The sequence below is a fragment of the Apodemus sylvaticus genome, chromosome 4 (genome assembly GCF_947179515.1).
Source record: "Apodemus sylvaticus chromosome 4, mApoSyl1.1, whole genome shotgun sequence".
Taxonomy (NCBI): domain Eukaryota; kingdom Metazoa; phylum Chordata; class Mammalia; order Rodentia; family Muridae; genus Apodemus; species Apodemus sylvaticus.
The window spans coordinates 105,982,804-105,993,780 of NC_067475.1; the positions used below are offsets into that span (position 1 = coordinate 105,982,804).

The 10,977-nt window shown below is 38.0% G+C and overlaps 1 pseudogene; it reads left to right on the forward strand.

Annotated features, from left to right (window-relative positions):
- The first annotated feature begins 8,692 nt into the window (after positions 1–8,692).
- On the forward strand, positions 8,693–10,160 carry LOC127683680 (60 kDa heat shock protein, mitochondrial-like; annotated as a pseudogene).
- The last annotated feature ends 817 nt before the right edge of the window (positions 10,161–10,977 follow it).

The following is a 10,977-nucleotide window of genomic DNA, read 5'->3' on the forward strand; positions in this document are numbered from 1 at the left end:
TCTCTTTTCTTTAAACAATTAAGGGTGGTTTTTGTGACACTGTGGTTGAACCTGGTGAAGTTCAAAGTGCTATAGAAGGTGGTGCCTTTCCTAGGGCTGATGCAACTCAATACAGTAGGCTAGCTGCTTAAACAATCTGCAGCCTGCATCTCTGAGTTCAAGATGAGTGTTTGGTCAAGGTTTTACAATATTCTTGTAGGGTAAAAGACAGAAAGGAAAAGGGTGGAGGATATAATAGGAAGAGAGAAGGGGCTATGGTGTCTTGTTGCTTTTCTCTCTATCGCACTAATCTCACCAAGAGATCCCTACCTCTATGACCTTTTTTAAGTGTCACTTCTTTTTATTGTCTTAAAGGTCCCATCTCCAAAGGTATACAAATTGTGAATTGCATATCCATACTTGAATTAGAGTGGGGTTTGATACAATTTCATTTCTTCTATAACAATAGATCTTGAACAACTGAATTCAGAAGTGACTCCATGAAGGAGTAAGTCACCCATGTTGGCTGAATGGATTTATACAAAAGTTAAGTGCAAAGACATAGCTGCACATACCTGTTCCCCACACACAAAGGAAGTTGAGGCAGAAGGACCGAGACTATAAAGCCACCTGCTTCACAATAGGACCTGGACTGGAAAGAACAACCATTTCTATCTAATACAGTCTTTTTATTTTATTTTTTTTTGGTTTTTTTTGTTTTTTGTTTTGTTTCACTTTTTGTTTTGTTTTTCGAGACAGGGTTTCTCTGTGTAGCTCTGGCTGTCCTGGAACTCACTCTGTAGACCAGGCAGGTCTAGAACTCAGAAATCCTTCTGCCTCTTCCTCCCAAGTGCTGGGATTAAAGGCATGCACCACCACTGTCCAGCTCTAATAATAGTCTTGAATAGACAACTTCTATTCTTAGGGCTTCAAGGTCCTTCTGATAATGATAGAAAATTCACTAAGAGCAGCTTTTACTCAGCATCTCCAGACATGGAATAAATCTGCTCCTTTGGAACTGATTGATAAAGATTTTATCACAGTTTCTTCACTTTTCAAACCTGCTTGCATTTTGCTACTAAGTGAAAAACATGTCATAGGATTATGGGTATGTACTTGCTTTGTAATATTAAATTCCCCAGTGTCTCACAAGGTATATGTGCAATATTTCTAGTTTGCTTTTCTGTTACCATGAGAAACACTGCGACCAAATACAATTCAGGGAGCAAAAACTTATTTACTCTTACAGGTAATGGTCAAACACTGAGGGAAGTAAGGACAGGAATTCAAGCCAAGAACCCAGAGCAGAGACCATGGAGTACCTGGCTTGCTCCTAGGCTAATGTATACCTATCATTCTTACAAAGTTCAGGCCCACCTGCCCAGGGATAGCTCCAAATGGGCGGGGATCTCCTATAGCAACTTCTAAGCAGTAATATGCTGCACAATCATGCCTCTAGTCTAATTTGATTTGGGAATTCTCACAATTAACACTTCTTCAGATAATTTTAGGCTATGTTAAATTAATGGGTGAAACTAAGTAGAAGATCCACCTCTTATCAACTTGACACACAAATGCATCACCTCAAGCTATATCTTTTCCTTTCTTGGTTGTTTCCAAGAATTTTTGCTTATATATCATAAGATAAAATACAGTACAATTTTACAAGTACCATAATCTTTAAAATTTGCCACACTTTAAAGGCCAATGACCTTGTCTAAAACACCCAAAATCATAATGGTGGAGTCAAAGTAAATTCAAATATTTCTTATTCCAAGATGGAACAATTTAGGGACAGAAATAATCAAATTGAATTACAACTGAAAATTCAATAGTTTAAATAACTCAGTGTCTAACATTTGAGATTCACTCTTGAGCTAATGGTTCCAAAGGGCTCAGTTAATCTGTTAGTCCTTCTCTGGCTCTACCATCTTCTATAGTACAAACACACACACACACACACACACACACACACACACACACACACAGAGAGAGAGAGAGAGAGAGAGAGAGAGAGAGAGAGAGAGAGAGAGAGAGAGAGAGAGAGAGGGGGAGAGAGAATTGAACATGACTCAAGGAACCTAAGCTTCTGAAAAAAAAAATCCATACTCAAAACATTTGGAGCTTGCTAAACAATTAAACACAGGAATAATCCAAACGCTTTTGGTATAATTATTTTCCTAAAAACTCTATTTTTAAATTTAGTTTTTAAAATAAGAACATGCTGATACTCTTTATGCTGCTCCCTTCTCCCCTATCACATTCCCTCCTTAAACAAGTCTTTTCGTGTTTCATTGTCATTGAGTTTGTCTAATTCGTCTGTGCATCATTGTCCTTGTCTATTTTATAGAAATGTTCTGAAAGTCTTGTCCCCTTGTCTCTCACTTTAATCTGTGTAGTTTGTTCTCATTAACCAAATTCTCATGCTGCCTATTAGTGACCAGGAGCATAACTGGTTAGTTCAGGAAGACCTAGCTCACTGATTCAAGGCATGTGACAAAATGATAGTCATATTTAACTTCTATTTCTGAGAGAAAGTAGCTCCTCATTACCACTATTGACTCAGTCAACATTCACTGATGGTAAATACCTTTCTGACAATATGTGCCTAATGAGACTTGGCCACAAATGACAAGCCTGCTATTAACCTCTGGAGTCATTGAAATGATAGAACCAAAAATTATTTATAAAATGCTGTGGCAGTGCTTTATAGATCATTTCACTAAGAGATAATTCTTAAGGAAGTAGATTTGAACCTTGAGAAGTTTAGCTTTTTGTTAAAAACAAATAAGCAAACAGATCACAATTTTTTATGAGTTCTCAGTTTCTTTGATAAAGAGTTCAGTCCCTTTTTGTTGGTTCAAATGTAAGATCACATAGCAGCACAAAGAATTTATCCTAATTTTGCAGAAAGACTGCCATGGAGACAATATCTAATTTATTTATATTTAATGCTTTTGTGAATAATGTCTCTCCAAACGTTGAGCATATTATTTTCTCCAAAAATTGCCTGTTTTTTTTCTAGTAAAAAGGCAGAGACTATCATTCACATGTGGTCATTTGTATTTTTCCCATGAGCACATTAACTATTGTGATTATTCCCTTTATGACTCTTCTCTATCCTTTGCCATCCTCTTATGTGCTAGGATACCCCTAGCAGCCTCTCTTTTCTTCTCATGCTGCCTTAACTGAAACTTTCTGACAACTGATGTGTTAGCACTAGGAAAACTGCCAGGAAGACCTGAGTTTATTATGTGACAAATGTAAGTGTTACAAGAATGTTAGGAATATTGTGTTCTCCTCAACCCAGAAGCTCCTCTGTTGGCTCCTGACTGGCAGGTGATTTTTAAATTTCCCCAGTTGGTTTAATCTGCAACCCTGATCTGAGACCAATGCTTTTGAAGAACAAATGGTAGTCTGTGTAATAATTATTAAAAATCTCAGTCCAGGGCTTCTACCCCATCTTTGACCATTTATGTTCCTAGATGATAGATACACGATGTAAGAATCTACTTTCCTATCGATAAACCTTGGTTATTACTTACTATTTACTGCATTCCATCTAGGCTGCTCTTAACTCCGATTGGCTAGTCCACATGGCTTTATTTTTCTGTTTCGGCTACTCCATGACAACTCTCCTTCTTCCTCCTCCACATTCTTCTTTTTCCGTGGCAGATTCTTCTACTTTCTTCATTTTGTCCTCATTATTCTCTCTTCCCATGCCTATGAAACCTCAATCCCACCTATGTCTCTTCTGCTTAGCTCTTGACAGGCAGAAGATGCTCTTGGCATTTTTTTCATTTTATTTATTTTTTTTTATTCAATATATTTTGAATTTACATTTCAAATGATTTCCCCTTTTCTAGACCCCCCACTCCCTGAAAGTCCCATCAGCCCCTTTCTCTCCCCCTGTTTTCCCACCCAACCCTTCCCACTTCCCTGTTCTGGTTTTGCCCTATACTCTTCACTGAGTCTTTCCAGAACAAGGGGCCACTCCTCTGTTCTTCTTGTACCTCATTTGATGTGTGGATTATGTTTTGGGTATTCCAGATTTCTAGGTTAATATCCACTTATTAGTGAGTGCATACCATGATTCACCTTTTGAGTCTGGGTTACCTCACTTAGTATGATGTTCTCTAGCTCCATCCATTTGCCTAAGAATTTCATGAATTCATTGTTTCTGATGGCTGAAGAGTACTCCATTGTTTAGATATACCACATTTTTGCATCCACTTTTCTGTTGAGGGATATCTGGGTTCTTTCTAGCTTCTGGATATTATAAATAGGGCTGCTATGAACATAGTGGAACATGTATCCTTATTACATGCTGGGGAATCTTCTGGGTATATGCCCAGGAGTGGTATAGCAGGATCTGCTGGAAGTGAGGTGCCCAGTTTTCTGAGGAACCGCCAGACTAATTTCTAGAGTGGTTGTACCAATTTGCAACCCCACCAGCAGTGGAGGAGTGTTCCTCTTTCTCTGCACCCTCTCCAACACCTGCTGTCTCCTGAATTTTTAATCTTAGCCATTCTGACTGGTGTAAGGTGAAATCTCAGGGTTGTTTTGATTTGCATTTCTCTAATGACTAATGAAGTTGAGCATTTTTTAAGATGCTTCTCTGCCATCCGAAGTTCTTCAGGTGACAATTCTTTGTTTAACTCTGTACTCCATTTTTTAGTAGGGTTATTTGGTTTTCTGGAGTCTAACTTCTTGAGTTCTTTATATATATTGGATATTCATACTTGTCTTCTTGTACTAAGCTCAACTCCAAATGGATCAAGGACCTCCACATAAAGCCAGACACTCTGAAGCTAATAGAAAAGAAACTGGGGAAGACCCTTGAGGACATCGGTACAGGGGGAAAGTTTTTGAACAGATCACCAATAGCGTATGCTCTAAGATCAAGAATTGACAAATGGGACCTCATAAAATTACAAAGTTTCTGTAGGGCAAAGGACACCATCAAAAGGACAAATTGGCAACCAACAAATTGAGAAAAGATCTTCGGCATTTTTTTTTAATTGAGGACTACCATGCTGTAAATGCCTATCCGTGCTTTTCAGATAGACACTTCTAATATTCTTATAAAACTGAAAATGTTTTCAGTTTTGGATTATTTCTACTATGTAACTGAAAAAGGTAGGTAGATGCTTTTGGCATCTTTATCTACCAATCACAATAATTGGGGTAAGGGTCATTCAGTGTCTTACTGAGGACTCCCTCATCTTAGGGGTAATCAATCTTTGGGGCCCCCAAATTAGCATTATAAAATAAGCACTATTAGGCCAACTCACTACAGTAGTTTCTTACATAGTTTTGCTCTGATGTGTTTGGATAAGCACGTTGTCAAGATTTGCTTGTTTTCCTATTTATTCATTGAGCTTTGTAAACTCAGTGTTTTTGAGGACCAAGACAAGATAATTTCTTAATTCATCTTAACAAAATATCATGCATAATATTTTAATGTTTGTATTAGTTTGGTAAGAATCTAAAAAAAATAAGAAAAAATGAGATGAAATTTAAAGTTTAAAGCACTAAAGAAGTGAGAAAAATAATAATTCCTCTGAACTACAGCAACTTGTCTCAATGTTTGGAATATGGCTGTCTCTTCTTGTAAAACTCCTGGTGAACTATTTGAGCTATTAAGGCCTGATTCAACCTTGTTTTCCTTATGACCTTTGTAGACTGAGAACCAGCATTCTTGGTGTTGGTTTTCTGTGCAAAGGCCAGCCCACCTACTCCTGCAGCACAGGTTACCTGTCTGCCTGCCACCAGCGGGCTGCGGGGATGCAGTGGAGATGTGGGCCTCAATGAGATACACCAGGCCAAACAGTTCCACGTGGGACTTTATTTAAGATGGGGAAAGGGGTAGGGAGTGGGAAGGAAGAAGAGAAAGAGAGAAAAGAGGGAGGGGGAGAAACACTGCCCGGTTATATATGGGTGATGACATGACTTAAAGGTGGGTCATTAAATTCAGGGTATAGGGTGGCTGTTGCCTTGGCAACAGCCCTATACATTGCCTTAATTGTTGCTTGTATGATGTCACAAGCCTCGCAGGTCTTGGTACCTACACTTGGGGATTATTTCTAGTATATAACTGAAAGAGATGTCCCCTGTAGCCAAGAAGTAGGTATGTTTTCTACTGTTTGATGCTTATTGCAGGAACCCTAGGCACTGTTGTGGGTTGCATGCTTCCTCTGTGGTACTTTGAGTACATGTTTATAATGAAGATTGATGAATGCATCTCTAGAGCCTGAATTGGTAGCATCTTGTTTACACTGCTTCCTTACTTCTCCGAATGAAAACTCAAATGCCTGTAATTGAGTCTCACCTCTGTCCCTTCAGGATACTAATCTTTCTGTGCTTCTGTTTCCTCTTCAGAAAATAAAAAAATAGGCTTTCATATGAATATTTCATGTGGATTTGAGGCACAATGAAAAGAAATTTATGACTTAAAAGCATACTGCTTATTGAGAGCTACCGTGCTGCAAATGCCTATCCGTGCTTTTCAGATGGACACCTCTAATATTCTTATAAAACTGAAAATGTCAGTGATATTTCATCCATCGTAAAGGATTAGTGATTAAGTCCAATATTATATAAGGAGTAATGAATAGAAAGCAAACCTCCTCCTCCTCCTTCTCTTCCTCCTCCTCCTCCTCCTCCTCCTCCTGGCCCTCCTTTTAATTATTTCAGACAGGGTAGTTCTAGGCCAGTCTTAAACTCTCAGCATAGCCAAGACAGGGTTAGAACTCTCGATCCTTCTGCCTCTAATTACCAAGTGCTGTGATTGTGATTTTAGGCATATTCTGTCATACCTGGCCCAGAATCTAAATTTTAATACATATTTGCACCTAGTACCCAAAAGTACTACAGCCAGTTGCAAATTTTCCATATTTACCAATTGCTTAATACTGTTGAGTTCATAGGCAAATTTTGCGAACAGACACAAAGTCAGAGTGATAGGATTTCATCATTCCTAATGTAAACTTGGGCAAGTTTCCAAAGCTTTATGAAGCAGAAATTTTCATTTACAAAATGAGACTGAAGAGTAAATAAAGAACATATGTACCAAAATCCCTCATCCAGTTGCAGTCCTCTCTATGGATATTTATCTATCTTCTTTCATATCCAATTGAAGTGCTTATTATCTGCATATTGTCATTTCATGGAAACCCAGAAGTTTGGAACAAAGTTCACAGCTTCCATTACAAACTCTAGGTTAAGGACAGAAAGACTCAGGTCTACCACACCCACCCACTCCACACACACACGCACACACATACACACACATGAAATTTCTTCAGTCCAAGTCTCAGCACAGGCTCAGGCATTCAGGCTAAAGAACTACTTTACTTTGAAACTTCACAGAGAATATTATCTTAATTAGAACTGATTGATCTTTTAGAAGGGCTCTCTAACATGACCAAGCATCACAAACATGTAACTTCACAGAGAATATTATCTTAATTAGAACTGATTGATCTTTTAGAAGGGCTCTCTAACATGACCAAGCATCACAAACATGTAGTCAGTGGGTCTTGCCCTCCCTTTCCTCTTCCTTGCTAAAGCATTCAATTTCTTATTTAAGCACTTCCATATTCCTAAAGCTAGCCAGCAAGCTCTGTTTTCTTATTTGGCAACTTCCTATGTCTGACTCATTCCTGAAGCTGCCAACCAAAATCCAGTTATCAATTCATTATTTGGCTACACAGATTAACATGTCCAATCAAGATTTACCAACTCAATTTAGCACAGACTTCTTTTTTTTCTTTAAACCATTCCTGCGGAGACACCTGCTGCTCTCTTTGCCTGATCAAAAGGCAGCACTCCCAACCCCAGGCCCCTCTGAGGCAATAAATCTTCTTTGTGTTGCAAATTTGGTGTCTGGGTTTGTTCTAAGGTCCCTTAACTTTTCATCCAGTTCTATTATGGTTTTGCCAAAACAAGGCTGGAAAATGAAAACTGATGAAATTAATACTAGCCTAGAGGAGAGAAACAGATATGCAAATAATTTCTCTCTTGAAAAAAATTTTTTATGTATAATTCTCAGAATCTAGATAAGTCGAGAGCAACTGAAAGGAATGCAAGAAGTAAATGGAAAAAAAGGCTCATGCAAAAATTCTTTTAATAAGCTATGATTAAAATAAGTAGCCATAGTCTCACCCAGTATTCATTTAATGTCAAGAAATTTAATAGAAGTATTTATAACTGATATTTACTATTCGTTGCTAACTTGATTAGATTTAGAACCATCATAAAGCATGCCTCTGGATGGGTCTTTAACAATGCTTCTGAGAAAAGTTTAATGAAGAAAGAAGATGTAACTGAACGTGGATGGCACTGTTATTATTGATAGGGTGCTAGACTGAACAAGGTAGAGAAAATTAGTTGAAGTTTCTCTGCTTCTTGATAGCAAACACGGTGTCACTCTCCAGTTGTCATGGCTTCTTATATCTCAAACTGTGAGCCAAAACAAATCCATCTTTCCTTTAATTTCTCTTGTCAGATATTTTTACAACTAGAAAAGTAACTAATATGATAGCCTTTAGGGCCCTCATGAACCACCGATGGCCTGCCTCACCATGTGAACTCACTTCTGAACTACAGAAATGTCTCAACTATGCTGTCCTTCACCAGCTAAGATCAGGGCCCTGGATATTGCCTCCTCTTCTCACTCAGACCTGAACTAAAATTGCAAAATTGGGTGTGGATGTTCAAGCCTTTGATGCTTCAAGGTGTAGACCTTTGAGTAAATGCTCTGGCTGTTACATTGGGGCCACAGGGAAGAACAGTGATTATTGAATAAACATAGGAAGTCCCAAAAGGAACAAAAGATGGGGTCCTAGTTGCAAAATCAATTAATCTAAAGGATAAATGTAAAAATATTGGAACTAAATTTGTTCAAGATGTTACCAAAAACACCCATGAAGAGGCACTACCACTGATATTATTCCGGCATGTTCTATGGCCAACAAGGGCTTTGAGAAGAACTGCAAAGGGGCCAATCCAGTGGAAATCTGAAGAGGTATGATGTTGGCTATTGATGCTGTAATTGCTGAACTTAAAATACAATCTAAACCCATGACAGCCTCTGAGGTATTTGCTCAATACAATTCCTGCAATGAAGACAAAGACAATTTTTGAAGCAAAGAAAAAGGTTGGAAGAAAGGGGGTCATATGGCGAAAACCCTGAATGATGAGTTAGAAATTATTAAAGCATGAAGTTTGAGAGAGGACATATTTCTTATATTTTATTGACACATCAAAAGGTCAAAAATGTGTACTCCAAGATGCCTATGTTCTGCTGAGTGAAAAGAAAATTTCTAGCATCCAGTCAATTGTACGTGCTATTGAAATTGCCAATGTTTACTGGAAGACCTTGGTCATAATTGCTGAAGATAAATGATGCAAAAGCTCTAAGCACACTGGTTTTGAACAGGCTAAAATTTGGTTTTCAGATTGTAGCCATCAAAGCGCCAGTGTTTAGAGACACTAGGAAGAACCATATGGCTATTGCTACTGATAGTATGGGATTTGGAGAAGAAGGGTAGAATCTAAATCCTGAAGATTTTCAAGCTCATGTCTTAGGAAAAGTTGGAGAGGTAATTGTAACCAAATATGATGACAAGCTTTTGAAAGAAAAAGGTGACAAAACTAATGTTGAAAAATGTATTCAAGAAAGGAAAAGCTAACTGGCTAAACTTTCAGCTGGAGGAGCTGAGCTGAGATTCAGGGAACAAGTGATGTTGAAGTGAATGAGAAGACAGGCTCATGATAATACAAGAGCAGTCATTGAAGAAGGCAGTATTCTTGGAGGGACATGCTGTCCTTTGGTGAACACTAGCCTTGGATTCATTAAAACCTGATAATAAAGATCAGGAAATAGGTATATAATTTATTATCGGAGCACTCAAAATTTCTTCAATGACTGTTAAGAATGCATGTGTTAAAGGATCATTGATAGTTGAGAAAAATTTTCAGTTTCTCAGACATTAGCATGGTGTTACTCTCAGAGATTTTGAGGACATGTGGATAGGGGAATCATTCATCCAACAAATGTTGTAAGAACTGCTTTACTGGATGCTGCTGAGGTGTTGTTATTACTAATTATAGCTGAAACTGTAGTAGTAGAAATTCCTAAAGGATTCTGGAATCAGCACAATGAAGGGGTGGAATGAGAGTGGATATAAGAGGTATTATATTTTAATTCCTATTATAGTCCTTCACCTTTATCAATGAACTGTGACAGAAAACAACACAGATTCCTCATCAATAAACTTCAGAGAAGTTACCTGAAGAAAATGACTAAAGAGAGGGACTGGGTGGCTAATCACTGTAACCATCAGTTATTGGTTTCCATTGGCAACATATGATTTGTTTAGTGCTGTCAATGTTCCTGCCTACAGATAAATTATGTTATATTTTTGAATAAAGACAGTTATACATTCCTGATACTAGAGGCAAGACCCAAATACCAGTGTCCTGCTTTCAACTTAAACCACAAAGGCATTGTCACTATTTTGTTACAGTAAGAATTGTAGTGCTGTGTCACCACATGAGAAGTTCAGAGGTAGTCTTTCTGTGGAAAGTGACCATAATAATTGTGTACGAAGTACAGAAGTATCCAAGTAACTGACAACCTTTGTGTAACAAAATTTTGTTTGATGTTCAAAAATAATTTTTAGGGATTGTATAACAAATGACTTTGATCCTTGAGCCATTTCCACTGAAATCTTGGCAGCAGTGTTCTTACCCTCAAATTGCTTTTCACAAATGCAGAAATCAGTCATTAGTATTGATTTTAGATTCTTTTCTGGTAGAGAAGTTTCTTCTGACCAAACACATCTACAAATAGGACAAGTTCTCTGATTCTGTCAGGTAGTGTGTTAGGTTCAGTCTAAAACAGTCTCCTTAAGGACATAGTGACACATGCCTGAAAGAAGCATAAACAAGCTGAGCTGCATGGCTTGGACCAACTGAGTCACAAGTCCAGCC